At 41.5% G+C, this 27,445-nt stretch overlaps 1 protein-coding gene across 50 annotated transcripts in view; it reads right to left on the bottom strand.

Moving 5' to 3' along the window:
• The window catches only part of ZBTB20 (zinc finger and BTB domain containing 20), a 777,866-nt gene that overhangs the window by 55,324 nt on the left and 695,097 nt on the right, over positions 1 to 27,445 (bottom strand). For all 50 annotated transcript variants that reach the window (XM_058732431.1, XM_058732419.1, XM_058732421.1 and 47 more), the window contains one exon: positions 7,437 to 7,537. The gene's annotated coding sequence lies outside the window, so the exon portion shown is untranslated. The remainder of the gene's footprint in view (positions 1 to 7,436; positions 7,538 to 27,445) is intronic.

Raw genomic sequence — 27,445 nt, 5'->3', positions numbered from 1 at the left:
CAAATGAAAAGTGAAAAGATGAGCTTAGCTGCTAGCAGGTAAAGCGGTAATGTGTCACATGGAGATCCTCTCTTCCAACTCTTTGCTCATCCAAAGCTTAACATTCCCTTTGTTTGTTGATTTGGTACATCATGACCGTAGAGTGTGGGAGTGCGACTGTCAATTTGGGGCGTGAAGAGATGGGTAAAAGGAATTAGAAAGTAATTGTTGCTAATTGTGATTTGGGGTCAGGAAAAGGAAGTAAAAGACGTCAGGTAGTGGTTGGCTCTGGTGTCCTCTCCCCAGGATGATGAAACTGATATAAACACAGAAATACTTAACTTATACTGCATGTGCCCTAGGCCCTAGGCACTCTGCATTCTTAGTCATACCCTGAACATGCCCTCCAATTTCCATGGCTCCGTGCCTTTTTTCTATCATTATTTGATTGGTGACCAGAGAAATTATTTGATTTAATTTTTCGGTACAAGATTATGTGTGCAACAGAATTTGTTGTAAGTAGCTTTGCTTCCATGTCTTTCTTGTTTCTATAAGCCTGGCAATGGACTTGTCATACAGAATATTTTGTATCGAAATTTGTTGTACCGGGTAGTTAAAATCTGCCCTCGCAGAATATGGTGTTATGATTAGCATGCTGTGTTTCTCGTCCAACAGGTTGTGAAATCAAATCTGCTTTTTCAGAGGGCAGGAGGCAGAGATGGCATGGTAAAGATGAAAAGACAGGGGAAGTTTTCAGACATATTTTTCAGTATGGAGGAAGCCAATAAGAGAAGCAACAAATTGCAATGCTTTACCAACTGTTTCTTGGATGGGTGACTATGGAATCAATCCCCAAGACTTGAGTGTCTACATGCACATCCAAGGACTACTTTCTGGGGTTCAGTTTAAGAAAGTATCCAAGATCAAAGTCTCACCTTTTTTTAATCATCGAAAGCTAGTGCCTCCTCTAAGGTCCCATTTCCATCAGTGTTGTCTGTCACCAGGTTTGTCATCAGGTTAGAAACCTTAGGTTAAAAACACCTTCCTCTGCCTTAAAGCCAATTTGTCCATACCTGAGAATACTGCTTCCTTCATATTTTTCGCATCCACGTTTCCTTTCCATTTCCACCGCTATCATCGTAACACTTTTATTTACACTGCTGTTAATTTTTATTGGCTCTCCATCCTCCTTGACCCCTCTGAGATAACCAGGTTAGCCTGACACCCCACATGAGTTCTATACATGCTCTAGTTTAGCTCACATGTCCTACATGTTGGCCATACAGGACTTTCAAGTTTCTTTTCTTTTTGTTTTTCTTTTCTTTTCTTTTTTCCTGTCTTTTCTTTTCTTTTCTTCTCTGTTTATTTATTTATTTAGAGAGTGGGAGAGTGTGTGTGCATGAGCAGGGGGAAGGGCAGAGAGAGGGGAGAGAGAGAACCCTAAGCAGGCTCCACACTGTCAGTGCAGAGCCCGATGCGGGGCTCAATCTCATGAATCGTGAGATTATGACCTGAGCTGAAATCAAGAGTTGGTCACTTAACCTACTGAGTCACCCAGGTGCCCAGGACTTTCAAGTTTTTTTATTATTTGTAGAACATCTTTGGGAATCTGAACATCCTTGGCTCTACATCTTTCTTCAAGTTATTTCCCTTCAACTCTGTTGAAATTGTATTTATCTTTTAACTGTCTTGATTCCCCCCTCTACCAGATAGAATCTCTCTCTCTCTCTCTCTTTGAGATTCAACTCCCTCCCACCTTTTTCTGAAATTCCAAAAATTTTTTACTTTTCCCTATTTTACTCACTAAATTTTTGTTTCAATGATAATTATTTATGTGGTCATCGCTCCTATGAGACTGTAAACTCTCTGAGGGAAATGTCTTAGTGATTTTTAAATCCTCTGTGTTCATCCTTTCCTTCCTTCTTCCTTCCCTCCCACTATTCCTCTATTCACATAGTCATCTTATAAATATCATGTGCCTATGGTGTGCCTGCATAGGTTAGGGGATGCAACGAGCGTGGTTGCTACCTTCCCAGAGTTTGCTCTCTAGTGTGTTCTGTTCATCAGAGTAGCTTAGACAAAGCTGTCATTCAGTATTTGTTTGTTGATGGAATGAAGCGGAATTGAGATGTAGTATATTTTGAGAATAGTCCTCGTCTAAATCCCAATTAAGTTTCCTACACTTTATGCAGCAGTGAAATCTACATTGCTGCTTTTCCTTTGAATCCATGAAGGGCATTCGATAAGAAGAGGACAATTTCGCTCCCTGAAGCGAGCTTGGTCTTCCTGAGTCATTTAAATATCAGGATGAAATACTAATGACAGATATCGCTGCACAGAAAAAATATTTATTTCTGACGCTTATAGACAAAGCCTATGCTAGTTTTGGATGTGTGTTTCAGGCAGTTGAGAAAGCCCTCTTTCAAACATGTGTACATGACCACACAACCAATGTCACTCTTTCATTTTTAATGCTGCAAAAATGGTATTGTACTTCATATAAATGCCCTTGCTTCCTTCCCTAGATTTGATCCTGCTTCCTACCTGACATTTCGCACCACACCCTCTTGTTTGTTGTCTCAAGGATAGCACTCAGAGAACATTCATAGTACAGGGGCATTGAAAGCCACCTCTACAAATGAAAATATTGAAAATTCAACCTTTTGGTTCACTCCCTCATTTGCTTATCCTTATACCACTGGGCTTTTCCCAACTTCACAGATAACAGAGAGCCACTCACTGTCCTTAGAAGCAACTCATTTCCCTCCTCACCCTCTCTAATAGTTCTGTTGGACTCCTTTCCCTGGAGCTGAGAGACACTGAAACGTAGCAGCAGGCTGTGTCTAGACACGCACAGGTGCTGTTATTTTGACCCCATTTTTTCAGTTCGTAGTTTATTAAGGAGGAAAGAGCAAGTCCTGTAGTAATTAATCGAAAATACCTTCTTTGGTTGTGTAAAAAGAATTATATAAACATGGCACATCTGAGGGTAACTCTGTCCAAGCCTCTGTGGCTCTGCATTATTCCTTGGAGCCTTTAGAGGGCAGCAGCACACAGGAGACTTGGGGCAGCATGTCAGAGAGGCAAACTCCCTACCAGACCAGAACCTTCTTCCCAGTCACCATGCCAAAGGTTGGTTTGCCAAGCTCTGTCCGCTCAGCCTCTTTCTTTCTTTTCAGTTCTCATTCTCTCTCTCTCTCTCCCTCTCTCTCTCTCTTCCCTCTCTCCCTCCCTTCCTCCCTCCCTCAATGTTAAAATTATACACTCTGATGAAGTCGCCCCTCAACCGGAAAATGAAAGCTCCAATGAAAAAGTTAGACAAGCCAACAACAACAAAGAAAGAAACCGGGAGAAAGGGGAAAGGGGGATGGTGAGGGGGAAGGATTTAAGAACAAGAAAAGGGCAGATGTTTCGTAAATATATGCAAAGCAAAACTGGGTGTACCCTGAACACTTCCACAGAGAAACAGACCAATCATTGTGCACTTCCTCCCGCCACACTGGTGGAGCTCTGCATTCAAAAAAAAAAAAAAAAAAAAAAAAAGTGTGGCTGGAGGCACCTGCCTTTCAACGGTCAGTTCTGACATTCTCACTGAGTATCTCCCAATTGTCCAAAGAGAACAAAAACATTTTCATCTCCCCACTGCATACATTTCTCTTACGAGAAAAAGGGCTGCTTCAAGAACTGGAAAGGCATTTTAAGGTGACTGGTGGCTGGTTTTTAACTCTCATTGTGCCGGCCCTGGCAACAAGCTTTGGGCTGAAACATAGCAATGAGTAAGGTTGTGGATGATGCTGGCTCTTTCCTTACTAGACATATTGCGTGTGGAAAGAAATATGCATTGAAACATATTGATGAGATGGTAGGTATTAGGCATGTTAAACGCGTGGAAATTAACCAGATCGGTGGCATTTGATGTATATATTTCATACTTCTTTGCACATATTGCACACATACAGTGATGGCAGTGCTTTCTGCAACATATGGAAAATAAATATTTTATCCGTGTGAGCTCTTATCAGGCTCCTGGGGCTGTTGAGAGGCGAGTGCTCTCTTCCATCTCCCTCTCCCAATTTTCTCTCTTCACTGGGCTCCCACCCTCTCCTGCACATTAACATGCCTTCCACTTATCAGCCTGGATGGATAGGAAAGAATTAGTCAGAATCTCCTTTTGATAAATAATTACTCAGTCATTGAATCATGACAATTTAGACCAATGATGCTTTCCCCTCAATTTTGGGGGGAATGGTAACCATTTCCTTATTCTCTTTCCCCAAAAACCATTGGAAAAGATCAAGAGAGTATTTGGGGAGGTGGGAAGAGGAGAGGAACACAGTCCTACCATCAAGTAGCTGTGTGCCCTAGGCAAATTACTGTGTTTCTCTGGGCCCCAGTGGAAACAATGGAGTAATAATACCTACCTCCTTGGGCTGATGTGAGGATTAAATGAGATCATTCATGTCAAGTGATTGGCAGAGTGACGGCACATGGTCAGTGCCCAATGATGGTAGCTCTGAGAGCATCAGTTCTATGGTTTTCATCGTCTCAGCTATAAGAAGGCACTTCCTTTATCTTAGTAATCTTTTTTAATGTCTGGACTCGGGCAGGGACAATGGACTGTAATTGTAGCAAAGATGGAAAGAATGCTAGGATAAGCAATCTCCCCTTCAACACTTTGATCTTACTGTATTACCCTCCTGACACTGTCTTTCTGTTCACCTGTCTGTCATTGCTGCTCCTATACCAAAAGCTCCTTTTGAAGTTGAGGGTTAAGCAAGCTGCACCTGGACCACGGAAGTCTATCAAACCTGAGCACTATGGTCCATGCACTGAGGTAAACCCCTGGGATTCTCACTTATCATGTCTACTTACAATTTATCCCTTTACTACTCTGTCTAATGTTCCCAGGTCAATTTAAGATGCTTTCATAATGAAAACATTTTATTCTCTCGATTTTTTCAACCTTCGTGGCAAGGCTGATTTATAATGTTTTTCAGCATATTTCTCCCTCGCTGTGTCAGTCAGGATCCTGGCAAGAAACAGCTGGCACACTCAAAGGTTTTAGCCGGAGAGGGTTTACTATAAGGACTGTATACTGAGGTGCAGAGGAAGTAAAGGGGCATTCGAGGGATGGTGAAGCACCACCAGGCTAGCAGCGGGGGAAAGCTGTTACTCTCAGCTTTAAACTTAAATGGAAGGGGCCAGGAAGGTGTGGCATTTAGTCTAGTCAGAACTGCAGTTAGGGGGCTGGACAAATCAATACCTTGCTGAACGCGGGCTCCGTGAGAGTGGGGATTTTTGGTTTGTTTGCTGCCACATCTCTAGTCCTTAGAGCTGTGTCTGCAACATAGTAAATGCCCAGTGAATTTTAGCTGGTCAAGTAAATATATTCACTTCCGATGTGTCAGACATTATACACATATTATCTCACTTAATTATCATAACAATCCAGATAAGTAGGCAGGGCTGCTGAGCGTGGCTGTGCAGGTGGTATGGGAGTGGGCAGGTTTTCAAATCTAACACTTGTGCCCTCCGTACTCACCCCCAAGCCTTGAGACTGGCCCAGGGTACTGTCAACCCACTGAAGGGCATATTTTTGTAATTAGTCCACATTTTTATACTTTATTCACCTTAGTGGTTTGGTACCTAGCAAGTATGTAAGTTTTATTGCTGTTTCTTCTTTATATATGAGAGAGCCGAGTTTCTGAAAAGCAGAGCCTGCAAAAGTTACAGCCCAATATGTCCCTGGTAGGACCTGTAAAGCATGAAAGCAGGTGTTGCCACACAGGTAAAATGCTTCCTAGGGCAGAAACGGATGCTCACTTGTGGACCTCCCTGTGTTTTTCAGGACACTGTAAGTCCTGATTTCCGGGTCTGGATCACAGTTCTCTGCAGGAAGGTAGGAGTGGTAAAGACTCTTCCTTCTCCCAAAGGATACAGAACCTGGGAATCCCAGCTATACCCTAGCACAGCTGTGCCACTGGCACCAGCATAGTTATGCTGGGATGCAGAAAAACCCAGAAGACCATCCAGATGTGGGAATTTCTAAGGCACTCCTTGCACTAAAACTTAAGGATGAATGAAGGTGTTCATACAAGTAAGTTCCTTGCCTGGATATAAAGATTTTTTTTTTTTTTTTAAGTAGGCTTCATGCCCAGCACAGCGGGGACTCACAACCCTCAGATCAGAACCTGTGCTGAGGTCAAGAGTCAGATGCTCCACCAACTGAGCTACCAGCAGCCCCTGAAGAAACTATTTTTGCTCTTCGTCATATCTTTGGTCCCCAGGAGTACTGCAGATCACTCTGATGGTCCCCATGTCTGTGCTGTCCAGGCAAGCCTGCCTGTCACCTACACAGCCACTACCACCAATCACCATCCAGGTGACTGAAAGCATTAAAGGTGAAAAGCAATGCAAAAAACAAAACAAAACAAAACAAAAACACCAGCTTTATCCTTTTGGGTATGATTTATGCCAGAATAGCTAAAGACGTAGAAAATAGGAATGTGAAAATCCTACCTGAAAGCCTAAGAGGGATGTTAGTCTCCCAGGGTTAGTGTTTTCCAGTAACAGAGATGTCTGTAAAACACCATCCCATTACCTGCCTCATACCATACAGGAAAGCTCAAAAACACAACTAGAACGAGGTTTTGTCCTAAAATGTATAATTAAGCTATTTTGCAGGCATAGCCTCTAAATAATTTAAATTTCTGGCTTTTCCAGGAAAAAAAAAGCATATATTCATCTGTTACTTTTAGCATCGGTTAATGAATACTTGATACCAAACTAAGTGTTTTCCTGGAGGCATCATATCTCCCACCCCAACTTATTTCCGCACCTTGCCTTGTAAGGGCTGTACTTCTCCTACATCAATGGCTGACACAGAGGAAACTAAATCACACTCACACAGCCATGCATCCAGAGGGCAAGGCTGAGCTGGAAGCAATGGCTGCGAGACGTGGCTGAGGAGCCCAGAGTCCACAGGGAGAGCGCTGGCCTCCTAAAGGAGCAAGGAAGCAACAGCCCAGTGCCGGCATGCAACTCGGACAACAGGCAGATGCAGACGACAGAGCTGGCTCATGGATCTGAGCAGGGTGGCATGAAATGACAAGCTGCGGTGAGAGTCAACAGAAGGTGACGAGAGGCAAAGAGGGGGCGCGGGAGCCACCATCGCTTCGGGTGGGGGTGCAGACGACCAGGCAGAAGAGCACCGGGCCCTGCAAGGTCTGCCCGGGTCTGGCTCAGCACAGCCCTCTGGTGAGGAGGACGCGATGCTGCTCAGGGCGGGCGTGGCAGGCACCCCACGACTGAGTCTGGTGACCTCACTGTGTTCCAGACACGAAGCCATCTAAACTTTCATCTGCATGAAAGTTACAACTGTGTGAGTTTTGTTTGTTTGTTTGCTTTTTAAACTGGGCGAACTAAGAAGCCTTTCGTTGGAGGCAGGGTGTACTCACAGTAGTTTCCAAATCAATGGTGTCACTCTTCAGGTAAATCACTCCAAGGCTTGGGCCTAGTGCAGATGTTCATTGGGGCAGGGAACAGAGAGCGGCTGCATCTAGAGCAGACAAAAAAGAAAGACAGGCTGTTAAATGATAGGTGATGGTGATCATTCACGTTGATGGAGACATTCACGTTGATGGAGACAGATCATTCACGTTGATGGGACTCAGGTAAGAGTCTGGGCCTGCACGTTTGCACCAGAGAGCAGCACGACAGGGGAGGCAGAGGAAGAAAAGAGGATGTCACCCAGGGTCCATTCTCAGGGTGCCCACCTGATGGCCGGAGTGGTCTGGGATCTTCCACCACACCCTGTCTGTGCAGATGGAGTTGATTTTGTGGTGAGGAGATACAAGCCTGCTTGGAAGATGGGGGAGGGTGGGGTGTCCTTCAACCTTGCCAAGCCAGCTCTTCTTCTGGTGTCCTTGACTCCACTGTAGCCCCTCCTGCTTTGGTGCCTAGTTCTTACCTGTTCTAAAACCACCACTGGCCTGGCCAAGGTCTGAGCTCTTACTGTGACTCTGCCCTATAATATGGAACCTCCACTGTCTCCTGTGTCCTCTAACCTGTGGCTCTCAGCCTTAGGGGCTACAGGACTGACCTCTGATTGTCTCCAGCCTCACACCAGAGGTCCTTCCCCAGGTCTTGCCCCTTTGGCCACACGGAGCCCTGACAACCACCTTATTCCCGAAACTGTCCTCCCTTCTCACTGGAACACTGCATTATCCTGACTTTCCTCCCACCTCTCAGTTCTCTCCTCTACCTCCTTTGCTGGCTTGTCTTCTTTCTCCTGTTCCCTAAATGTACCTATTCCTTAAGATTCTCTTCTCAGGCTTTGCCTACACCCACCCTCCATGAACTCAACAATTACTTCTCCATAGCGAACACCCACATGACTATCTTTAGTTCTTGCTTGTCTACAGAGCTCCAGATCCACATTCTTAATAGCCTCTGGTTATTGGTTCATTTGCTCATTTGTTCATTCGTTCATTCATTCATTCATTCATTCATTCATTCATCTATTCATTCATGCGTGTTTGCTTAGCATCTATCAGGCACCGGGAAAAGATGAATAAGGTAGGGCCACTAACCTCACACCTCCATCAAATACAGCACAGGCACATCTAATTCAGAAAGTTTAAAACAGAATTCATCGCCTTCCCTCAAACTATATTCCCATTTCCTGCCATCGATCGGTACCCTCTTCACCCAGTTACTTGGTCCTACCATGGAGGAGTCATCTTCAACGCCTCCTTTTCTTTTGCTTCTCACATCCAATCAGCTGCCAAGAGATGTGGTTTGTGCTGAGGCTGTGCTTCCTAAATCAACACCTACTTTCTATCCCAACACCTATTTGTCCCTTTATCACCTGAGCCTGGGCTCATGCCAGGGCCTCCCTATGGCTTTGCTTCCTCCAGGTCCTTTTTACCTCTAGCCAGTCCTTCACACCAATACCACATTAATTTTCCTCCAGTACCGTTCTAAACATATTATTCCTTTGCTCTTTGCCTAGTGGATTAAATTCAAACTTCTCAGTTTGGTATTCAAGGCCTCTACAAGATAGCCCCAGTCTAATTTCTACTCCTTTACTCCTACACAGCAGCAAAGTTCCGTTCTTTTGCATCCAAATTCCACCTCATTTATGAAGCCTTTCCCAAAGGAAAGTGCCCTGAGTCCTCAAGCACTTTCTGCACTACTCCCTTTGCACGTTCTACGGACTCGGATTGTTATTTATGTAATTTGGCTCCTTCTCTATAAGCTCCTAGGAAGTAGAGACAGTTTTTACTTGGTGTGCCCCTGTAGTGTGCAATGCCTTGCACACAGACTTGCGCTCGGCTGGTGTCTGCTGAACCAAAGTTAAAAGGAATCAAAATTCTTGCTTAGATTCATGGAATGGAGACTGAATTGGAAAGACATGAAAGTTCATCACCTCTCATTTTTCAGATGAGATTAAGGGAACTTACTTGCTCAAGGCCACATCCCTGTTCCTGGTTGAGCAGCAATAACTGATAGAAAAGGTTACGAATCTTTAAATATCTATCCCTGCTTGCTCGGCACCAATAGGCCCAGAAGACCGTTGACAGTGACCAGATCAGAGAGAGTGAGGGGCTAATGGGGTACACAGCCAGCAAGCATATACTGGGTTCCAAGATACAAAGAATTTTGTTTCACTTGTTCACTTCAATAAACTGAAATAATAAATACCCTTTTATAGATAAATGACGTTAAAAAAAAAGAGGTGGATTTCAAAGAACAAGGAAGCAAACCTTTCTAACATGATCCACAGAGACAATTATGAAAATATTGCAAACACCACTGGGGTGATAAACTCAGGGTGAAAACCAGGATGAAGAAATTCCTCATGCTTTAGAAAAGCAGTGGGCTCAGCTAAAGTTCTTGGTGAAAACGTGCCATAGTAATTCTATGGTTAAATTCTCACCTTGTGGAACCAGAGGCTGTTGGCATTCCTGCTATAATGCAACCCACATCAGTACTTTTTCCACCTAGTTTTGTGTGGGATTTATCCTATAAGTTTGTTTACACTGTCACTTATTTTTCTCTCCTTGTGTCACGACACTTGTGGAAATGCATAGGTGAGTGCTCCCAGGTCTGTTCTAACTTTCTTTCCTCTCATGATAGGAGAAACAGTAATTGCTTAATCTCCTTTCTATCCTCATCCTCAACCAGAATCCTTTCCTCTCACCCAAAGATGAAAATCTCCACCTAGTAAACACATGGGGATGACAGTGTTCACCTAGGTGAAAAAAAAACAGGCTTTTCCAGGAATCTCTGTAGTGTTCACTTGGCAGGAAATCTGGGCTCTTAAATGGTAGCCTACAGTGCTATAAGACCTCATCTGCCTCTCTCAGGTGAGTACTTACTCATTGTTACTCACTGGAGGAAAACCTTGGTACTATTAATCATATTCTTTTTGGCCAGTATGGTGGAGCCATGCTATGAATCGAGACATCCATTCAATAGCAACACCCCAGTAGCCACATAAACAGCAAATTGGGCTCAAGAGCTCTCTATAGTTCTTACTAAACCATCTTATGGCCAGACAGGTTATCAACACTTCACCAGATATAGCTTCCTTCTCTTTTCTCCCCCTGGCAACTACATTAAAATGATAAAGGATATCACTCACTGATATGTCTAGTACATTGCAATGAAAAATCACCTGAAAGCATACAAATTCATTGTGTAATTAGATAAGTGTACATTTTAAATATGCCTAACATTTGATTTAAGTTGTGCATTTTATAATTAAATGGAGACGGAATCTTTCTGTTCTTTACTCAAACTCCCCTTTCTTAGCCTCACATCCCACTGCTGTAATCTTCCTTTCATTTTTTGGCAGCCTGTCACCTAATCCCCCTTCTTACTTCCCTGCATGCCTCACCACACACCTAAGGGGCTATTAGTCAGAACTACTGCACAGTGTGGTATATGTTGTTGCTTACAGGGTGGTTAGGCTCTAAAAAAGACTCCACGAGGGGCACCTGGGTGGCTCAGTCGGTTAAGCGTCAGACTTTGGCTCAGGTCATGATCTCATGGTCCGTGGGTTCGAGACCCGCATTGGGCTCTGTGCTGACAGCTCGGAGCCTGAGCCTGCTTCGGATTCTGTCTTCCTCTCTCCTCTCTCTCTGCCCCTTCCCTGCTTGCACTTTGTCTCTCTCAAAAATAAATAAAGCATTGAAAAAAAAAAAACACTCCGTGAAAATGCCTTCATGAGGTTTCATATTTATTCTATGCAACGGCTTTCCATATCCAATATACTCATATTTTAAGTCAAAAGATCATCTTTTTTTAAATTTTATGTTTTATTTTTTAAAATTTACACCCAAATTAGTTAGCAAAAGATCATCTTGAGAGGCTACTGGGGCTATGCATGCTTCCCAGAATCTGGAAATCTAGCTGTTCTCTCTGCCTCTTACATCATCACTGTAATAACGAATCTGCTCTTGGAACCCAGCTGGCAAAGTTCTTGATGGTGTCAGAGGCAGGGGAGACAGTGGGTCATTTCCACTCCAGTCTGTTTTATTGTTGTTGATGTCTCTGTAGCTCTGTCTTGCAAGCCCTTGGAGAGAAGAGCCGTTATGTAACACACTGCCGCAGATCACTGCATGGAATTTTCTGTGGAGGTCTCATTTCACTGTGGCTCCTCCCATTCTTTGGAAATCAAGCCAAAGCATTCTAAAATGACAGACGGGGCCTTTGTGACCAAAGCTTACAAAAAAGATAACAGTAACAATAATAGCTACCATTTGTTAGATGTTTACATTTTTGTTAGGGATGGCATGGGGAATTTTTACACATAAATACATCCTCACTTAATCCCCACAGCAATGTTGTGCTGAAGGTATTAGCATGCCCATTTGACAGATGAGGAAAAGTGAGACTAAGAGAGCTCAAGTAACCACTCCAAGATTAGAAAGCCATGGATAGTGAGGTCAGAATTCAAGGTCAGATATGAGCCCGATCCCTCTGACTTTAAATCTGGGTTATTATTATTATTTTTTAATTATACAACTGTTCCAACACAACATGGACACATTTCTAGTTCCCACTGTGACCTCAGCACAAGAAAGAGGCTTATGCTATTTCCATGATGATTCAGAGCCACTGGAAACACAAAAACCGGGAGCACAGACCTCAGGTGAAGGAACTCTTTCAGAAACTATCAATAAATGGAGCTTCCTCCTAGCTCCTTTCTATTTGAAGATGAGAACATCTTATATCGGCCTTCTCAAACGCTAATGAACAAATGAATCATTCAGGATTTCTGATTCAGCATGTCTGGGACTGAGTCTGTGATTCTGCATTTCTAGAAAACTCCCAGGTAATGCCGATGACACTGGTCTGGGTACCACAGGTCTTATGTCTGACTCTCGCCTTCCTACTGTTTTCGAAGGAGCAGTTCAAGCTGAATAACTTGGCTAACAGCACACACGGCATGACCGGCTTCTGATTCTGGGCCAGTTTGTCAGGTCATCAGGCATTAGACAGAATTCAAGGAGTTTCTGGCGTAGAGCACATTATGAAAAAAAAAAATTGTTCCTCGATCCCCCAGGGCTCCACTAACCCCATTGGAAATTAAAATGATAATGCCTCTAACATGTAAAGTTCCTATTTTTTACATTATTGTTATTTTTAACAATAATTATCTGGTAATAATTCAAATAACACCTTTCCTCTGAGAAATTCAATGAGCTTTACTAACCTTAATTGTCTAACAGCAATTCCCAGGTGTAGATAAAGCTGTCTCAAAGATCACAGTAAATTTAAAATTGTTCCACTTCCCTCCTTTCTTTGCCCCAAATGTAGTGAGGAATTAGTGGTGAGGGTTTCCTAATTGGCAAAGACCCACTGTCTCATAATTTGAGGCTAGGAAATTTTACAAAGGTGGGATAAATCCAAGAAATAATTGGCAGAGAGGTGGTTGTAGGACACAAAATATTGGTGAGAGAAAAAAGGAGGGAGAGTTAAAGAGAGCAAGAGGATGAAAAGGGAAAGTGAAATGATAGAACCAGCTGGATGACCTTGGATGAGTCATTTAACCTGTAGGAGGCTCAGCATTTTCCATTTTCCAGAAAACGTGGATTCTATGATTTTTAAGGGCCTTTAAAACTCTAATAGTCCCCTGAGAAGAAGGATGTGGGAATTAAGTTGCTCATCAACCTGTTAAACCATTAAACCTGTTAAAGAAATCTATTTGACTTTTAACTATTTAACTAATCACCTGAAATGAATTCCCAAGTCTACATCACTAATCCCACCCCTCTGGAAAGTGGTGAGAAAAACCAAAGAATAAGGCACCGAAGGCATCATGGCCAGGCAAACAAGTCAGGAACCCCATCATCTTCAGCTTTCCAATGTTGTAAGAAATATTTTACTTTAAAATATTTTAGCTCTTTAATTAGCCACTAGTTAACCCATGTCCAGAAGAAATACCTCTGATAGCTTGAAGACCCCTGGGATGGCCCTGCAAATAGAAGGTCCTGCTGTTTGTCACATAAAATCTATGTTAATTTTCTCCATAGAGACCTCTGGATTCCTCTTTGACAATTCACAAACTCTGTTAATAACACTTGCATGTCCCAGGAGACATGGAGCTATCAGGTACAGTTGATTCTTGTTTTCAAAATAAGAGATCTTTGCGATCAGGTGACAGATATGTATCTCAATACATACGTATCATATATGGATATATACATATGTATACATACGTATACAGATGGTAATAATTTTTCTGGTTTTAATGAATGACTGGTGATGAGAACTCCTTCTCTAAGTCACTTGACTCTGGAATCTTTTTGAGCAGAAAGTCTGCCACAGGTCCTGGCAGAAAGGTCATTTGAAACTATGTAATGAGGACTCCAACACAGACACGATCTATGGTGCAGCATATTTGTGTTATAGCGGAGTTATCTATACCTTGCTTCTTGTACTGAGTATGTTTTCTGGACTAGTCATTACAGGTTGTGGCTAAATGGAGAAAATAGGCACCAAGAATATCAAAATGACATTACCCTGGAGAACACACTGTCACTGTCTCCAGAGTGAACATCACTCCACTTTTCTTGCTTCCATCACCTCCATTGTAACCTGGATGCTGTTAACTAAATGCTGTGTGGCAGGTATTGTGCTTGGCACTTTTCATACATTGTTTAGTTTCATTTCTTATAATCACTTTGGGGGTAGAGATTATATTCTGATTTTATAGATGAGAAAACTGACATTTAGGAAAGGTGAAAAATATATACCATAGGTCATAAAGCCAGAAAGGGTAGCAAAGCTGGGCTTTAAGGCCAGGTTTTAATCATAGTGCTCTGAATCTTCATCTACACCTAGCTTGTGATCTCCTGCCTGCATCCCACTCCTGTTCATTGGGGTGCTTGCCATAGCTTTATACTAGATTCTGCATCATGGTTCTCTGCTGCTTTCTTGAACCTGTTTTTAACCTTCGCCCAAACCTTCCACATTTGATTTATATTTTCCCTCTATTTCGATCGATACTTTAGTACAAAACTCATTACCATTTTTCCCCATGGATTTTTACCACCACCTTCTCCAGTGACTTTATACCCCTCATCTTCGTTCCAATGTACTCTTTAAGGCTTCACATTTGACATCAAATGCTCCAACCCCAGCTTGAGAACCCCCTTCCTTAATGCCTAAGGAATCAACTCTTTTCACCTGGCCATTTGTAGGCCCCGGCTGACTTCACTGGATGTCTATGTCCAGCCTGGCCTTACTCTATGATCAACCATTTCAACATTGTTCTCAATAACCTTTCAGATTTCCTTGATCCCCGACCCTCTGTATACAGGGTCTTTTCTTGTGTTCTTCAACCATGAATCCATCACCACGTATCATTCTCTCCCGCCCTCAGTACAAAACCTGACACATGCATGTCATCTGGACCCTCACTCCTGCTCAGCGTTGCTTCTAAATACAAATCTCCAGTAGTTTTTCTTTTTTTTAATTTTTTTTAATGTTTATTTATTTTTGAGACAGAGCATGAATGGGGGAGGGTCAGAGAGAGAGGGAGACACAGAATCTGAAGCAGGCTCCAGGCTCTGAGCTGTCAGCACAGAGCCTGACGTGGGGCTCGAACTCACGGACCGTGAGATCATGACCTGAGCCAAAGTCGGACACTTAACCGACTGAGCCACCCAGGCGCCCCTCCAGTAGTTTTTCTTAATACGTCCTACTTCACCGAGTTCATGCTCCATTCTCTTCTTCAGTTGATGACCTTGCCTCCTACATTGGTAAGATGATCTAGACCATCCAGTGTGGTAAGCTCATTGGCTCTTATCTTATTCTCTGATATCTCTGGATTTTCATCATTTTGCTCTTCAAGATATATCTATGCCTCTTCCCACACTCTCTCCATATGCTGGAGGTTATCCTCTTTTCTTCTGATCTTTCTCCTTCCCTTTGGTCCCATCAATGATATCTTCTTCTCTGTAGTCGATGACATATCCATTCATAATAGTACCAGATTAATCATCACAAGATAGTGTTTTGCCCTGCCTCCAACTCCTGCCCTTCAAGATGTTTCCAGGTGGTATATCTCAAAATGAGTTTTATGGAACACTAGAACTCAAAAATGCACCCCAAAGAAAATTCTTTGGTTATAGAAATATAGGAAACACTGTAGGCAATATGTTTCTCTTGCAAACTTATAATGCACATAAGGATAGTAAAGGTGCTGAAGACACCCCCCGCCATTGCCCAGAGTTATTAGATTGCAAACCATTCCCCTGTCCTTTTTAGAGGGAACACTTATCAACCTCAGAGTATACTTAGAGAAAAGATGGGTTAATTGATATCCCTGGTTCCAGATTCTTTAGCTTGGACATGTAAGTTTACTGAATCTATACCAAATAGGCCCTCTCAGATTTCCTTTCTGTCAATACTCCATTTGGTCTAGCCCAGTTAACTTACAGGGTGTCAGAAAGACTGAGCACATTTGTGTTTCTGAGCCCCTGAACACAGTATTTTGGCTGTTTAGTGCCTTTATCACTTTTTCTCATCTAAGCCTTTCCCCTTCTTCAAGGCCCATGCAAAATGATGTATCCCTTATGAAACTTTTCCTTGTGAAACTGTCTTGGCCCATATTGAGTTCTGCCACTCCCTGAGCACTAAAATAAATGCATAGAGTCTAATGCCTGTTTTCTGTATCATTGGGGAGAGTGTCTATTCTCTAGGGCATGGATCTTGTTTTGTACATTACAGAAACTCTAGCACACAGTGCAGCCCTTTGTGCATAGTATGGGGTTATAATAATATTAAAAGTTGCCATAGATACATATGGATAACATTGGGACATGGTAGATCCAAATTTGATTTCTGTAGCGATTGGGAGAGTTTAGTATGCTACAGAACCAGGTGGAATGTACCACCACCTTGTTGGGAAGAAATACCACCCACCATTAACCATCATCACCTCTTCGAATGGTAACACACATGCTTTGAGGAGACAAAGACTAGACCAAGGTGAACAAAGGCATCTGTGCTCTTGGGTGAAAACAGGAATTTGCATTAGTTGACAACAAATGGGGAGAAGGGTAAAATACTCCAGGAACATCCAAGGACCTATAAAAGGTACCACTAGAACAGATGCCTCTCTACCAACGATGAGATTAACATTCATGATCATGAAATCATGGTAACCTGATAAAAAAGAAAAGGCTGTTTTCCTCTACAGGGAAGTCAGGGGCAGTCGTGTGTGAACATTCACTGCTTACAACGCGCCTGATACCTAGAGTATGTAGCGACCACCTGCAGAATGTCAAAGGACTGACAGTACTCTTCCTTTCACTCATATTCCAACTCTCTTTCTCTTTGGGTCATTGTGAAGACACGTTACATTGGAGAAGTCAAGGCAGCTTTACTACCATAGCGCAAGATGCAACCCCCAAACAATGAATTCCATCTTTCTCATAAAGTTCTTTTACTGACACATCATTTAAGAGCAACAGCAATTGTAAGTCTCAGGCAATCGCCAGGTATTAAAAGGCTTTGCGTTTTCCAGATTAGCTGTTATCTGAAGTTGGGACTTAATGCGTTCTCTAATACTGAGTTTGTAGTGAGGCTAGGACTAGAAATTTGGTGTCTTGATGTCTAGTCAGGGAGTAGTATTATGAGGGGAAAGAGTATAGTTTTTTCCCTTAAAACTAACTAAAGCAGAAACAAATGATATTCATCTTTTAGCAGAAGAGGACATGCGTTTTATTTAAAGTACAGTCTGTGAAGTATTTTGCTACCTTCCTGGATGCAAAGTGTTATACAAACAAAGACTTAGTTAAAAAAACTATTTATAAATGAAAATGTTTACTTATGTTTACTTTAAAATAGGTATAGATTGTATTATGTAATGTGTGAAAATAGTAGGATAATGGTAAAAATTCTATGGTCCTTAGTTAAAAGTCATGAGAAAGAATTACAGTATTTATTATTATTAGTAATTAATAAATAAGTGCTTTTAAAACTGGAATTTTCATTGTGGGAGATTATTGGGTTGGTAAAGCGAAACGGCTTAAATATTTTTCTGCCATGCTCCTTTAGCGTTGTCTTTCTGGACAATTTACACATTTGAGAGTGAAAATGAACGGTGGCCTGACTTTTGGATGTGTGATAGGCCATTGGGTCAAGGATGCTGTTTTCTGAGAGCCATGGGCTGTCTTTACAGTAAAATATCTTAGTTCCTTCTTTTTGTAGTAAAATAGGTAGTTTACTTTTATGTTCTGGGTGAAGTCTGAGATCTCTGCATCCTTCTCCTGGATGTCACCTGTGGCAAGAGACAGGGGACCTACTGGCAATGCATTACATTGATCTAGACACATTAAAGGTTATGTGGTACTTTCATGGACACTCTCTAAAAATGAGTTCTCCCCATGATGAGTTACCTAGATGAGAAGACTGAGGTGGAGAAGAGAGGTTTAAGTTTCCTAGATAATGAGCAGTAAAGCTTAGTCTTAAAACCAAGGTTTTCAGAAGAACCCTCCCTCATTTTTTCCCCTAAAAATACCATGGCTGCCAACAAGCTTTGTAGTGAGTCTGAGAATCAGAGAACTAGGTGGAGAATCAGAAGATCTGGTGCATCTTCTGGATCTGGTAAGAATTAGCCAGGCGACCACAGCCAAGTCGCTAACTTTTCTGAACATTATAAACTCAAGTGCAAGGAATCAATGAATGGCATAATTACCTTCCAGCTATAAAGCCTCTCACCTGTAAAAGAGTATTGATTACAAAATGTGTGTTTTTCCTATCTTATAAAGTTGTGGGCTGAGGTAAGCTGAGTATGCGAAAGTAGTTTGCATTGTGAAGCACTGAATCATTGTAGTCTCAAACAATGAGCACTAGAAGAATTAGGAATGGGTCCCCTGTGTGTGTGGGAGCTGACAGCCCAGTCCATTTCCATTCAGGTTTTGGGAGAAGCTGTAATAAATCAGTCAAATCCCACACTATCCCCTCCTCTCCCAGTCTGTCACAGAGCATCACTTGAGCCAAGTTCCTTGAGTGGGTGAGCCAAACCTCCAAGTTCCAACCTCTCTGAGTAGAAGCGACAGAGGATTCTGAGCCACAGTGCAGGTGACAATCCCTGTTCTTCCAGGTGTTTCTGAAACACTGGGGAGACCCTGGGGACAGTACGTCCAGGGAGCTGGGGAGGAAGGTCAGACGGCACTGCTCCCGAGGCCCAGTTTTCTCTTGCACGACTCTGCAGCCTGCATGATTTTACCTGACAGCCCCAGGAGACAGAAAAGACCCAGAATGAGCAGGGGCCTCCTATCCTGATAACCTAAGTGCTGCTCTGATTGAAAGGCAGAGGGTATCAGCAGAATGGCTGTACTGAGTCGGCATTGATTTCTCCAGCCTTTGTCTGCGTCTGGTTTCTGTCTCGTTTGGAGGTGGTTACTGTTACTACAAGCAGCATGAATCATGTCTCTGTTAAAAAACAGAGCTTCAATTGTCTTACATAACCCCTGGTAACTGAACGTCTAATAATAGCAAGCCATTTACAGGTAGGGAGTCTGTCTTCCTCCCAGACACACACATACACACACACACACACACACACACACACACACACTACTCCCAGTGCCTCACAGTAAAGGGAGACAGACAGGGAGGAGCAGAGGGAGAAAGGGGACAGTACAATTGATTTTTTTTTAATTTTACAATATATTGAGTAATCGTGCATCACGGGCTTGCTGACTGGTATGTTTAACTGAGTTTGTTTCATAAACTGAAGGAAACAAGCATTCTTCTTCAAAGAATTCGAAATAGCAAGAAACTCCAAACACGACAGACAGACACCTTCTCTAACATTCTATGGCTGTGTGTAAAAGCCCAAACCCCAAAGACGGAAGGCAGGTATACGTGGTAGGAGGAGGGTTAGAAGTCTCACTGGGCTGGCTGCTCCACCACCAGCGAGCTTTGATTTTCAAAGGACTTTTCCTCCTATCCTTTCTGCTCAACCAGAGAGAGAGAGAGAGAGAGATTCCAAAGGTTCTTGGCTACCGTCATTGCATAAAATTCCAGAGAGAGAAAAGCAACTGAAAACACGGCTGCAGTGTCCCATTATGCCCATGATACAGTGTCAGGCACTGTAATCTGAGCCACTCTCTTTGGGAGAGAGAACCCGTCTCTCTGACGGGTTGTATCTTCAGAACAAGCATCTGAAGACTTGTATTTTTCCCATGAGCCTAATCTTTGCCTTGTAAGACACGATGAGGTCTTTTCGTACATGATCCCCACTCAGCCACCCGTTAAGGTGATTACCAAAAAGCAAATAACAGGACAGGCTGAAAAATGACTCAAAAATTATAAAGGTAAGTTGTCTTTAAACCACCCATTTGGAGGAAAACATTAGGCTCCAGATGGCAAGTTAAAAAGTGTACGAGGGAAAAATAATATAAATTTGCAACTTGCATGTCTCCATTTCCTTACTGCCGCATCATGGCCAACCTAAGAACAATCACTGCAGGCATTACTTTTTGAGAGTGCATTCCCAAGAGCCCCACAGCTCTGAATATGGTGTAAAGTGGACTGGGGGACGACTTTATGGAAAATTACAGATGGAGGCTACATTCTGCCACTCATTTGGGCTAGGCCTATAGAAGGAAAACTTTCTTCTCTCTTTTGGTTATTCAGTAACATGAAACAGTGGACTAGGCTAGTTGAAACCAAAGACTGTCCTTGGAAACACCCATTTGGAAGACCAGCACCTGGGCTAGTCTGCTGCTCATCAGTTGTTTAGTGATAGAAAGCGGCGTATGGATATGGTTATATGTCAAAGTGGTGTGTGTTCCCTCACAATAGGATTTACTGTGCCTCTTTTCCTTTTAGAATGCTTTCCAAATCCATAAGCAAAAATAGTTTTAAGAAGAGAAAGAATAAAAGAATAAAAAAGAAGAGAAGAGAGAGGAAGAAGGAGAATTACTAATGTTTCATTAACCCCACTTGCAAATCTGGCTGGAGTGCATAATAAAACTCCACTGCTGTTCTCTGATGGTCTTTGCTACTGGCCATATGGATGTGGCTTCTGGATGAAATGAGTTCTAGGTTTTTCTCACAAATACACAAACGCATAACGGTAGGGATTGTCACCACTAAATCACCCCGCCTAACAACAGGACCACAGTGGTAGGATGTGGCTGACGGGGCTAGAATCTTCTGCTTATTTCATTCACTTTGCAAAGTAGATAGATCTTAGAGTTGGTACAATGGTCGACTAAATGTTTAATATGAATAGCCACAAGACGCCACTGTTTTCTTCATCAAAGTCTTTCCCTTCTAACTACTGTGATGATATTGCTGAATGATTCCTGCTTCTGGAAGAGCAGGCAGGTTGCCTCTCCTCCTCTCAGCCTCAAATTAGGCTCTCTGCGTTTGTGAGGGGATTACACTTACCTGAAATTTCAGGGTACTATGTTAGTCAGTTCCTTCAACAGTAGTGTGGTTGGTACCTCAGCAAGGACTTGGTGGGCCAGACACATTTCAAATGTGCAAGTGGATTATTAATATTATTTGCATTGCAATAATATGAGCATTTCTGGATTGTTGCTGACAGCTAGATCATAATAACCACATGTGGTGCAAGAAACCACATGACATTATATCAAAAGCTTAGAGTTCATATTTCCAAATAATCTAGAGATTTTTTTTTTAAAGAGAAATGGCGGGGTTGATGGGGGGTGGGAGGGAGGGGAGGGTGGGGGATGGGTATTGAGGAGGGCACCTCTTGGGATGAGCACTGGGTGTTGTATGGAAACCAATTTGACAATAAAATTCATATATTGGAAAAAAAAAATAAAGAGAAATGGCGGGTGCTGTCCATGCTGTCAGCATGAAGCCCAGTGTGGGGCTTGATCTCACAAACCATGAGATGACCTAAGCCGAAATCAAGAGCTGGATGCTTAACCGATTGTGCCACCCAGGTGCCCCCTCCCCTTTCATTAAGCATTTATTGAATGCCTCTTGTCAGTGATGTACTGTTTATTCACAGAAGGGAGCTGGGCTATGCCAGGCTCTCATCATGTTCTTTCTCCTCTAACACTGAACAAAATATCAGTATCAAGTCCAGCCTTTTTTGAACCCGATAGGCAATCAGTATGTAGTGACTGGCAATGCTGATGATGTAGGAGCTGGTGATACTGATGTCAGTGGAATGACTTCCTTATAAAGGCACAGCAGTTTGAGAACATCTCAGGGACAGCTCTGAGGGGGTAAATGAGCAGATCTGGTCTGATCTATTTACGCATTCCAACAAATGTCTGGAGCTCCAGAAACTTCGAAAAGTCTGATAATATGATCACGCTATTTTTACAGGAATGATATGATTCTTAGGAAAAAGAGGCATATATGTTTATCTAGTGAGCTTCTCCTTATTTGTAGAATACTCAGAATACTTCTGAGAACCCACCTTAATTTTTAGCATCATTTATAAGAATCCAGTAATTAATTATTATAAAGGAAACTTAAATCCAAAGCAATTTGAGAAGCTTGACAATTAAGAGACATTAAAACAACACTGGTGGAATAAGGCAAAGTTAGTGTTCTCTAAACTGATTTCAGAGAAACTTTAGAGATGACAGAATGGTTTGGCTGGAAGGCATCTGACTATAAATTGGAGGATCCGGGTCCCCTGGCCATGTTTGTTAATAACTGCAACTGTAAGGTTAATGATCCTACAACTCATGAAGTTTCTCTTGAGCCTTACTTTCCTCATATGTACAATGGGAGTGTTGGATGAGATGGTCTTTAAGATTCTTTCCAATTTAACATTTGCTGATTTTAACGTAAGGAAAGAAGACAGAGCAATTCCCCCTTCCTCTCATTTTGGTGAGTATGTTGCTTTCTCCTGATCTGTGTCTCTGTGGTTTGCATTAGGCTTAGGTTTCTGGATTCTAGATGTCATATAGTAAATAATCATGTCATTTTTTCCTAGTATATGTGGGAAAATAATAGGAGAATAATTCTCCCTTTCCTTCTATATCAATGTCTCTTCTCGATCAGATTTACACATTGAATAAAACCATGATCATCCAGGCCCTGAGGAAGATTCTTCCTTATCCTCATCCCAGCCCTCACTCATTCTCATGCAAGCTTATCTGATTGAGTTATTTCTATATTTACGTCCTGGCTATTTTTTCTCTTTCAACTTGTTGAAATCCCTGGTAAGCATAAAGCTGCAAAAAACCAAAACAAACAAATAAAACAAAACAGCTCTGTTTGAATAATTTACTTCAGTGAAAGCAATGTAAGAAAACACTGTAACACTCAGGGAAAAAGAAAAGCTTTTTAAAATGCTCCTGTATCTTAGAAAAGACCAAATAAAATGTTACTTTGATGATAGTTTCATATGTAGTTACTGTTTTTTCCTTTTCAAAGAGAATGTTACATATTGGGTTTACAGTCTGTGTACAGACGTGTCTATTTCTCCCAATATTTCTCAGGCCACTTCATCCTCAACGCCAGGAAGGTCCAGAATTTACTGAGCTAGCTTTACGTAGACAAAGGAGCCACACAGAAAACCCAATACCTGGAGCTTATATCATATCCTGACTAGGCACTCCAGTTCCTCATGACTTGCTCTTTTCCATCTCTCTCCTGTTTCTTCGCTGGTTTAATTCCCGTCACCTAGGATGCCCTCTGCTTGCCTCCCTTTACTGCCCAAGATTCTTCCTATCTTTCAAGAGCCACCTAGCTCAGGCCCCATTTCCACGAAGCAGCTTATGTTGACCCAACTTGGGGCCCAGTGGTAATTTTCATGGCTAGCGAGTGAAAACTAGCCTATGTGACAACCAGGAATTACTGACAACACATATTTAGCAAGTGCTCAGAGAACACCAGAGAAAAAGACTGTTAACAGTTGCAGGGTCCTCACAAAAGGAAGAAAGGCTTAAGAACAAGCCCAATATAGACGCCATGGTACATAAGAGAAAAGCTGTAACTTTGTAAATAAGAGTTGTGGCCTTGTAAAGGAAAGTTGGAGTCTTATACAGAAGGGATTGTTTTAGAATGGCCTGACCTTTCTTTTCTTTTCTTTTTCTTAATAAAGGAAAAGCAAGAACTCTCTTAAAAGAAGAGGTTAAGACATGGGATATAGCAACATATAGTGTAATAAAGTTTGATTGTACTAATTATGAAGCTAAAATGTCAAGATTTTAATAGGGAGAATATGAGGCACAGCAAAAACAGGCAGACAGAGATTATGTGTATAGAATCTGAATTTCATCTACCCACAAACCCCCTCAGTCTGATGGCCACACAACGAATTATGATAAACTCTGACATTGCCTAGCTGGGCTTACGTGATGGGCCATGATATACTCTGATAGTAAAAGATAGAATGAAGCTCCGAAATGCTGGATGCTGTTATATATGTATATGATTTTATTTATGTGTATATTTTTATATCTATATATACAAACATATATATTTGTATGATGTTTGGCAACCTCACTCATGGTATTCCTGTGAAGTAGGCATGTGGTAAACATAATTAGCCCATTAAACAGATGGTAGGGCTCTGGCATATCTCACCATATTCTAAAATGGTGGAGCTGTGAGCAGGAACTGAAGAGAAAGTGCAGTTTGATGCACGGTTCACTGCAAATCTCTGTGAATTGCTACTTTCCTAAAGACAATCTGGGTAGGCTGCGTTTGGCTGAGAACTGGGGATGGTTTGGGAAGCTTTAAAAATATACAAGGGGACAACTTTTCACATTCATTCAGATATAGTATCTTCATTTTTACTTACTAGGGACATTTTTTGAAAAACAGCTTTTTATCTTAACTCATCTGTGTTCCAAGCAAACTCCCAAATTGCTGAGCAGATTAAAAAAAAAAAAAAACACACACCCACATGCCAAGTAGAAACACTGGGTAAGTGTGTGTGTGTGTGTGTGTGTGTTTTAATTGTCTTAACAAAGTGCACTATTGGAAAGGATGAAGTTGAAAAGAGCTTTGGTACCATAAACATAAACACATAGCTATCACTGTAGCACAGTGATCAGATACGTGCAAAAGCACGTGATCCACTTTTACTCAGCTGAAGTATGTGGCTGCGGCATTGCCACTCCATGGTACAGCTGGCTTTCGAGAGCCTGTAATTAAATATACCAGCCCAATTCTTTGTTGACAGAAACAGGGGCTAGCAGAAGGGAAAGGGTTACTAAAAGTTAAGACTTGCATTTACAAATGTATTTGAACTGGCTTCAAGAAAACATGAAACGTCAATACATCTGGAGAATAGAACTTGCACTTGACTGTTCTTTACCATCTGGTCTCAAGAACATTTTCTGCTTGGAAGTTGCATAAGCAATGAAAAAACACACAAACAACTTCCTGTACCATGTTTTTGGTCACTTATAATGACGTATTACAAAGTAAACCAGCGAAATAGGCGCAGCGGTGCCTTACTCCAGATGACACCATACGTTATATAACTAAGATCAATGACAGCGAACATCTTTATTTTAAAAGATCTAGACTTGAACAAATATTCAAGAATAAATAGCCTTCCTTCCAAGGGGTTTTTCTTGAGTAGTGTTAGCTAGATTCTAGGTTTTTAATGTCACTGCAAGACTTCCTAATTTTTTCCAAATTAATAATAAAAGATCAAACAAAACAACAACAACAAAAACCACTCTGGGGAATGAAATGTCCCATATATATATGGTTTTTTTTAATGACATAAACTTGTCTCTTTAAGCAATAAACTATATATTACACCTTTTTCAATACAAAACTTTTACATATCCCTGTTTTCATAAACAGACTAAGCGGATACTGTTTACATTTTTTCATATGATACGAGGTCACCCTTGTGAGTGCCCATTGATCCTGTTTTTCTTGAGATTTGGACTCATCTCTCACTGCTCAGTCTAAGGGCCATAGGCTAAGTGGCAGCCATTATCCACTGCTGTAGCTCCCTGGCATCACTGTCCAGTTTTTCAGGGCCATCTCCTTCCAAACCTCTATGCTAGGTATATTTTCTAGTCCACTTTGGGTTCGAAAATCAGGTAAATGAGTGCTATAGACACAATATTGCTTGAAAGGAGGGTTTGGTCAGAGACATTGGGACACTCATTTGGATGTTTGAGGGTCTTTATTCACTTCTTTGTGAAGGGTTGTAATTCAGAAGTCTGAACTGCCAGAAAATCACAACCTCAAAGTTGTGATTGTGTAACACAGAGTGTGACATTTATATTCTTTTATTGCAAGCATTCGTGTTTTCAAAGAAGTTGCTCAGTAATCCATTCTTGATTACTTTACTTGTAGGTTTCTGACCATTCCACTTCCCTCCCTTGATTTCTGTAGGCAATGTAACTAACATGTAACTTTGACAAGTAAAGAAATAGTACACTTTTAAGGGTAAGGTAAGTCTTGGAAATTCATCATAGGGGTGGAAGCAAAAATATACAGTCAAGTTAGAACATTTCTCTGGGTTTCCATTTCCCCCCTAGATTTTGAACAGGACTCTGGCCTTATTGGACATAATGTAAAGGCTTTAAAAATTGTGAAGGTATTTGTAATAATTTATACGTTCAGAAAAGTAACATCTGATCATCTTTTCTCCCTTTCCCCCAAAGGGTAAATCCAGCATCATTTACAATCTGTGATAAAATAGGGATTGTGTTGAAATATACCTTTTCCCTATCTCTGAAAATGGATTTTTAAGTAACAGAGATTTTTAGTTTTCTAAGAAAAATAATTGTGTTAAGACTGTTGGGGAAGGAAAAGGGAGAACCATGTTTAACCTATAGGAGGGGAAAAAACTTTTTAAATACTTTAAAATACACATATTTTATAAGCTAGTGACAATTCTTACTTTGAAGTCAGTTCTCAAGAAACTCTAGTTGTTAACAGTTTGAAATCTCAGTTCAAAGTACATAAAAATACTCCATGATGATTCATACTTTGAGCTAATGCAGATCAGTTGTCTGTTTCCTAGTTGGTCTGAACTGGTGAAGTTTTGCAAAATAAACAGCAAAGCTTCTTAGAGCTACATTTTCTACTTGTCTGATTGGTTTGTTAATTCTTGTAACCTGTTTATACGATGAAAAAATACTATGTAAGTGCTATGTCTACTTGTTACAGATTATTTTTGGATAAAGATTGTTTTCGAGAAAGTGTCGATTTAACAGCAGCCAAGGTTACTGCAGACTGAAGCAGAAATTCAGGCATAAACTGGTCTACCAGTTTTCCACAACAGCATCTGAGGACATGGTTAATGAGTTCTGAAATTCATTTGCAACATTGTTAATCTTTTAGGAATCTCATAACCTTGCCTGACCTTTTCATAATCGTGAGAGAGAAGCCTTGACGAAATTAGAACCAGTTGTCTTGTCCTGCCTTCCTTTCTTCTAGTTACTCACTTTCTTTCTTTCTTTTTCTTTCTTTCTTTCTTTCTTTCTTTCTTTCTTTCTTTCTTTCTTTCTTTCTTTCCTTTCTTGTATTGGGACAATCAAAAGATTCCATGTTTTGAAATTCCATAGAAGACTAATGATTGAATAATTCTCTCACATCTCTGTTTGCACTTTCGCAGTCTGGTTGCATTGATTTGTGTCTCATAAGTAGACATCTCCTTTGTTGGTTACAAATCAATGGTATAGAACAAACCTGCCGACACATTCCCACCTCCCCCACCCCTTGCAGTTTGAAAAAACAAAGCACAGTTTTCTTTTTAGAAAATAATTTCATTGGTTAGTAATATACTAAAAGAAGAGAAAGCCCAGAGTTAAAACAACAACAACAACAACAACAACAACAAAAACAGTCCGTGGGAACAAGAGCTCCTCCCAAGCTGGTCTCTGCTCCTTTCTCACCGCCTAAAGCAGAGAACTGCCTAGTTGGAGGGCAGTTCTCCTGTGCCACTGCTCATGATGTGCTCTGTTAACCCAATTAAGGTCCTCGCCTTCATACATCACAAGGCTACCCTAAGCAA

Source organism: Neofelis nebulosa, chromosome 5, assembly GCF_028018385.1.
Source record: "Neofelis nebulosa isolate mNeoNeb1 chromosome 5, mNeoNeb1.pri, whole genome shotgun sequence".
Classification (NCBI taxonomy): domain Eukaryota; kingdom Metazoa; phylum Chordata; class Mammalia; order Carnivora; family Felidae; genus Neofelis; species Neofelis nebulosa.
This window is presented reverse-complemented; position numbering and strand designations above follow the sequence as displayed.